Below are 7,463 nucleotides of genomic sequence, written 5' to 3' on the forward strand. Positions count from 1 at the left end.
TACCGAAACTTAGAACCTAAAGCACATACAATCAATAGTAATCTTATAAAAAATGAACTTTATATCTCGAAGGCATGTTCCTGTCAAAAAATACTATTGAGGTCATCCTCTATTTTGAACTTATTGTTCAGCTCTAGAAATTGTCTTCATATCTACTTCAATTATTATGTACAACAGTACAATAGATCCAGAGAAAATAAGTTTTGGTTCGTCATTGTATAATAAGAGAAATTAACCTCATGTATTTAATTAAGAAAATCAAATGCGGCTACTGTTAGAAATTAAACTGGCATTAACCTATGGATGAACACTAAAATTGAACTTCTGCTTGCCTTTTTCACGAGTAATTTTCAAAAGCACATATCTTAAGCCGCGTGCTGTGAATTCTACCCATCTAGTATCTAGATTTTCTAATAGCTAGTAAATCATGACTAAAATATTTTTTGGTTCAAAAACATGCAATTTGCAAGATATAAGCTGGAACAATTTTTCTGCAAGGGCAAATAGGACCAACTTTCAAGAGAAATAAAACGGATAAAATATCCTGTTTCCCATGATGCCTTGTTGATGAATAGTTACTCGATCGCTCCATTCATGTCCAGAAAACTTAGAAGGGTCATCGCACAAAACTAAAAAAACAGACAAATACTGCTTAAGAACAACCTATTCAAACGGCCAGCATTTCAAAACTGCGGTCAATATAAAAAACGCAATGCAGAGATGACTATGAGGTAAAAGTTTGCAAATCATCATTAACATGAAAGAAAACCCGTTTCATTATGAATTTTTAGCCAACTACTACCAAAGTTCCATGGCCCTCTAGAGACTCATAACAATTTCCATTTTTTTCAATATATTTCAGAACGATAACATACAAAACCAAAGGCAGGTCGTCTTTCTAAAGTGAATAAGAATGTAACTTCCAAAGTGAAGAATGTGAAGGTGGACGAGGAAGCTCATTTGCTTCCCTTTTCTGGAAGGTGAAATTCATAGCTTAAGCTTCAGAAAGTTGGCAGCTCATAAACAACATACTACCACATCTCTGTGAAATGACTCGAGGCATCAGGCTTAAAAAAAGTTAGCTTTGCAAACTAATTATCAAAACTAGAAAGTGTGATGATAAAAATTCTAGATTTTTCACGTTATTTAAGCAGAAAAAGGAAGCACAAGAACTATATGAATTTTTTTTTTCCTCTCATCTACTTAAAGCTATAATAAGTAAGCTAAAAGCTCGAGTAAACAGCACTTGAAGGATCACTAACAATAAACCAGGAAGGGTGGAAATACAAGAAAAAAACTGAAAATTATAATAAATAACGTAGTCCTACTACAAAAGATTAAGAGACTAACCTTCTTCCACTTAGCAATCAAATTACTGTCCGCATATCCCTGATCCAGGCAGAATTCATACAAGTCTTTTGATATTTCCTTCCTCCGGTAATATAGGTCATATACGTACCGACTCTTTTGATGTGCAATTTTGAAAATTGGCCACAATGCCTCACATTTTCTCTTTCCATCATGTGGATCATTTTCAGCTGCCACAACAAATTAATGTCAGAAGTCCACAATACATAGCTACTGACTTGTACATGCTTGCCAAAGAGAAAGCTCTAATTTGGTTCTCAAATAATGAATACGTTACTCAGATTTGTACCTTCTCTCATTTTACCCTCAAGCTCACGAAAAGTAGGCTCAATAAGCTCCCATCCTTCTGGATATTTAATGCGGCTTGTCTTTACTTTAGGCATTTTCACGAAGAGTCACTCTACACTTTAACAGCACCAGATACCAACCTATAAGTTTAAACTAAACCAAAAAAGATGTCATTTCAAGCTATAGTGTAAAGATGATCATCGCTTTAAATCAAGCCTGCATGAAGGTATGATCGCAAATGGCATACAAGCAATCTATAAATGATTCAGCTAAACAAAATGGCATCTAACAAGAATTTGCCGATCAATCTCACAAAATTCAAGTACAGTTAAAAAAGATAAAAACTATTCATGATTCCTAGTGGTAACAGATAAAAGGTCCAGCTGTGAGTGAAATTAATATTTCATAACTAAAATATATTTGTGAAAAACGTGTAAAAAATGAAAAAAAAATTGTCAGCCAAGCTGTTTAAGGTAAGTAGTTTTCTTCAAAAGTATTTGGGTTCAATCCTAACAATTTTTTTTTATTTTTAAAATAAGGTACCTCATATATAGCAAAAATAAAAAGGCTAAGTAGCATAAAATGTTTATAGATGCCTTAGCTTTAATATGGAATAAATTTATGTAACACTGAAACAATATAAATTTGAAAAAAATTCAGGAGAAATGTAAATTTTATACAAGGCTATCATCCAACCTACAAAAAGCGCTTTAAAAAAATCCAACCAACAAAAAGTGCTAAACACCAAAAAAAAAAACAAATTGTAATTCACCAAACAGAAAGACAACCCAAATAAAAGAAGGTTTAACACAAGAAAAAAAAATAAACGGATTTATAATTCAGTCATTTACCAAAACCTGATATAAAATCAGGTTTAGATAAGAAAAAACAAACAGCGTAAGAATAAAGATACAAAAAAGCATAATTGTAATCCTATAGAATCAAAAAGCCAAAAAAATAAATAAAAATAATAATAATAAGGTTAAGCATTTTTAATTGTTTGCAGATGTGAAGGCCAAGCACTAACATGAGGAAAGCAGTTGGGGTATAAAGTATAAACAATTTACAGTATCCATGTTTCTCTTATATTCTCTACCCAACAAACTACACTTTAATATTACTTTACCACCATAAACCCTTAATCTTAACTAATATAGCTCCACAGTTAGTTCTTGTTATCATATGTTCATATGCTTCAAATGGTATATTAATATCTTCGCCAAATTAAAGATTGCAAAATTCATTTACTTTATGAAGTATTTCATTTTGCATTTCTCTTAAATGGACATCCAAATAAAGCTAGATTTTTTTTAATTTTTCCATTAATTTTATAGGTTTTTTAATGCTTATTTAAACCCATGTAATGTTTACAAATAAAATGACAATATGAAAAAGTTAGTCTCCTTGTGAGATATTAGGATTAACTTGATGGCTCTTCCTGTAGATAGGCTTGATGGCTTCCCTCTTAAAATTATATCTGAATCATCTTTATTTTTTTTTTTTTTTTGTTTTATGAGTGAAATCCCATATTTCCATATTTCCTCTATGAGTAGCACCACTTCTCCTTCCATGATCTTAGCATGCAACTCATTTATACAGTCAAGAACATCACCGCCATATTTTAACTTTGATGTATGATAATAAATGATTATTTGAATGTTCTTAGGATTATTATATGATTATTTTAAGAAAAATTATAATATTATTAAGTATATGAATTGTCCGTCACCTTTGCATGGATTTAATGCAAATATTATACTTTTATTCATAAAAGAATAAAATAGAGAATGTACAAATACAGTTTTAAGTAAACCCACCTAAGTTACAACAAGAATCTAACAAGCCTACCTAAGTGGAGAAATACCAAACGGCATTGGCATTTGCATCATGATAGCTCGTCATGATGTACAATGAGTTTAACTCTCATCTTTAATTTTTAACTCCCAAACTCTTGATTTATAACTCTTTTCCTCTCAATGGCGGACCTAGATAGAGCCCAAGGTAGGCAATTAACCACCCCGAAATTTCTTTTTATTCTTGATTTCTTTTTAACTCCCAAACTCTTGATTTAAATAAGCATTCCAATACTTGCAACATTAATGAAAAGATTTAAAAAGGGTCATTTGCATCATGATAGCTCGTCATGATGTACAATGAGTATAACTCTCATCTTTAAAATTTTTAACTCCCAAACTCTTGATTTATAACTCTGTTCCTGTCTAGATAGAGCCCAAGGTAGGCAATTAACCACCCCAAAATTTTTTCCCCTTAATAGAATAAACATGTTATAAATTTATTCCCCCCCCCCCCAACCCAAATAATGGCATTTACCCAACACTCTAAGAAAAAAATTCATTTTCTATTTCTCCCCAAAGATTCCGGACACCCCAATCATATTTTTCCAACATACAAAAAAAAATATTGCTCCACCCCTTCTTCCTTCAATATTTGTAACTCCCTTGCTATTGATTTATAAAACTCTTCCTCTAAATTTTGTAACTCATACTCTTGATTTATAACTCTCTTCCTTCAATATCTGTAACTATCAATTTTTTGTGTAACTCTCACTCTATTGATTTATAAATCATTACATGGTCAGCGATCATCACACCACCACCACCAACAACAACAATAACAAGCCTTTACCCCACTATGTCGGGTCGGCTACATTAATCCTTTTTCTCCAGTGCCTTGTTAAGGGTCAAATTCTCATCTAAATCTAACAAAGAAATGGCATTTCAATAAATAATATGATACATCACAAGTATAATAAAAATATAATATTTACATAAAATCCACACAAAGGTGATGAACAATTTATATAATATGAAACATCACAACTTTTTCATACAATAATCATAAGAATATAAAAATAACCATTTATTGTCCTCCTGCACAAGAGTGTTGTTCCTTGTTAAAATTTTCCCAATAATCTGATGGATGATTTGTCCACTACCACTATTTTCTAACGTCCAATTAGAATCAATCCTACAAACGATGGAGCCTAAAGAGGATTTGACTCCAACCCTCCACCATTAAGGTAGTCTCAAGTTAATGCATCAAGGTTTTAAGGGAAAATTCATATTCTTGCATCACACATGGATTTTATATATAAATCGAGCATGAACATAACCACGATTTATGAAAAAGAATCAATTATTTTTAGGCCATTCTTAAATGTTCTTGGACAAGATTATAAAATAGATTCAGCTTAGACATTCACTAAATTCATAACACAAAATCCCTACTCTCAAGCAGGTCATTGAATCCTCCACTTCTAACCTTAAAAACACCAAATTATCAGAGGGCTTAATTTGGCTTAATATCTTATGAGGTAGATGATGTAATCACTGTCCATACTATGCACCCCTAATCTTCATCATTTGGTTCGATGAAAGCACTAGAAAGCCAAGGGGCATAATTTAGCATAAGATTTCTTGGGCGGATAAAACAATTCCCATTTTTAGCCAGGCCACTAAATTCTCCCATGTTATTCTTACATAGTATTGAAAAGTTATGAACCTAATTCAACTGAAGATTACCAAGGGAATGGTTAAATTCTCATTCCAAGAGGACTATTGAATTCTTCCCTTGTACTTTCATGATGCTCTCAACCTAGCGCAATAAAGTGTATGAGACTTAATTTAATATAAAGTTTATTAAGTCAATCAAGGAATTTTCATTGCTTACAAGCATCCTTTGAACCTAGCATCGATGTTGCCTCTAAGGCCAACCAATGATGCCATCTCCAAGTCCTATATCCACTATTATATATGAGCTTAGCTTCACCTGCTATCACAAGCTCCTTCTTAAAAACTTGAATGGTGGGCATCTACCTCATTTAACAGTAATAAAACTTATCACTCCTCTTAAGCAATTATAAATAATATTGACCTAAACCTCTAAAAAAAGGAAAAAATAGCATGAAATTATCTAAATTAGTGAATGCATTATACTCTACCTTGCAACACACCATTTGATTTGAAATACTCCTTACAAGACAAGAAATAGACATACTTTTTCTTAAAAAGCGACAAGTCTCCTTTTGTTGAATTTAAATGAGGAAACAACGGCCCAGCTTGCTACTTTCTTCACCCATTTAGTGCACAAAACCTTTGCACAGCCAATATTGGATTACTCCTCTCCAATTCTATTGTTTTAAATGCACAATCATCATTTATCGAATTATTGACTATGTCTAAAAAAGACCCATCAACACCCATGATCCTAGAGAGTTCGCTAAAGAACCTCTATTTAGTGATGAAGGATTTTGAAGGAAGATTTGACTTTTTATGCCATGCTCAAATTTTATGAATGTAATTGTGGTCGCATATATTATTTATGTATAACCATTGATCGTTTACAAGATATTCCTATATAGGCCATTAGTTCAATAAATCTCACTCAATTCAAATTTTGATTAACTCTCTCTACAGTAAACCTTCAAATCCTCCTCTTTAGACTCACAATAGGGGCTAAATTCAACCAAAGTTCTAAGTACAAATCAACCAACCTATGCTCCCTAGCAAATCAAGGCATCCTCACTCCCAAACAAATTGCAAAATAATCTTATATGGTCTTACAAACCTAGTATGACCCATCCTTTCCAAGGAGGATTAAGAATCTCCACTAGTGAGCAGAGCACTAGAATGTCATGGAGCCTATTAAACCTAATGTCTCCGAGGTGGATTAATGGTCCTATCTTTCAAGTGGAGCATTGAATCCTCTCCTTTCTAGTCTCACATGGCTCTTATCCAAGATTGTCAAAAATCTTAGAGACTTAATTTCTTCTAGGACCTGCCAAAAGAATCAAGAAATCATCATAACCTCCAAAGTCACCCCCTTCAAGCTCATTGTCTTATGTCTCCTCTAAGCTAGAAACTATTTTGCTCCCTCCAAGCCTAGCCTCTATTATTATCTATGATACCTATATTTGTTGCTTATCACCACCGAAGTCTTCAAACTAGCCTCTATAGCCCAATCTAGCATACTTACTGAGTTGCTCAGAGCAAATAGATCTAACCACGTAAGTGTTAACATTAGTTAGTTACCCTTTATAATAAGACTTACAAAGTGTTTTACCTAAATTGCAATTTTAAAAAGATACTCTAAGCAAGTTCATGGTGTCCTTGAAATAAGAGGGAATTCAAACCTAGCCAGGATTTCATAAAGACCTTACCCTCTTAGGGCTGAAGCCTTACGAAGATTTTTAAGAGGCATGTTCTATCATATCAACCACCTTTGACAGATAATCTTCAATGGGTCAATGAAGCTTACCAGTTCCAAACTAACGTTGTCGAAGGAGCGAAGTCGAACAGCGACGAAGAAGAGGAACAGCGACGAAGAAGAGCTCGTGCAAAGCGAAGTAAGAAGCCGAACGAAATAGAAAAGGAAAGGCAAAACCTAGACTCCTCTAAATTTGTCGAATAACTTAATTAATTTAATTTAAAATATTAATAATTAAGTGAAATTAATTAATTAGATTATTAATTAAATAGTTAGTTATTTCAAAATAATTAATAGAATCAAATATGATTTTGGATGAAAATAACAATTCTCTTAGTCATCTTAAATATTTAATTGAATTGTTAAATAATTACACATGATTTATTAAGATTTATAATGAATGTTACCATACAGTTTTTCAGGATATAATACCTCTATAATTTTATAAATCCAGATTTAGAGGATTTATGAAATCATACTTAAATTAAATCCTTAGTGCATCCAAATAGCCCCTAAATCCCATTTACTATCCATTTTGCCTTAAATCCCGAATTTAGTACATCTGATAGTTAGACATAATT

At 32.4% G+C, this 7,463-nt stretch overlaps 1 long non-coding RNA gene across 1 annotated transcript; it reads right to left on the reverse strand.

Moving 5' to 3' along the window:
* Window positions 1-1,428: 1,428 nt before the first annotated feature.
* On the reverse strand, window positions 1,429-7,065 carry LOC110103030. Its single transcript, XR_002303903.2, has 3 exons — window positions 6,934-7,065; window positions 1,658-1,809; window positions 1,429-1,538 (listed from the first exon to the last, which is right to left on the reverse strand). It is a non-coding gene; the product is annotated as an uncharacterized LOC110103030 (long non-coding RNA).
* Between the last annotated feature and the right edge of the window lie 398 nt (window positions 7,066-7,463).

This window comes from Dendrobium catenatum, unplaced genomic scaffold (assembly GCF_001605985.2).
Source record: "Dendrobium catenatum unplaced genomic scaffold, ASM160598v2 fragScaff_scaffold_223, whole genome shotgun sequence".
NCBI classification, from domain to species: Eukaryota; Viridiplantae; Streptophyta; class Magnoliopsida; order Asparagales; family Orchidaceae; genus Dendrobium; species Dendrobium catenatum.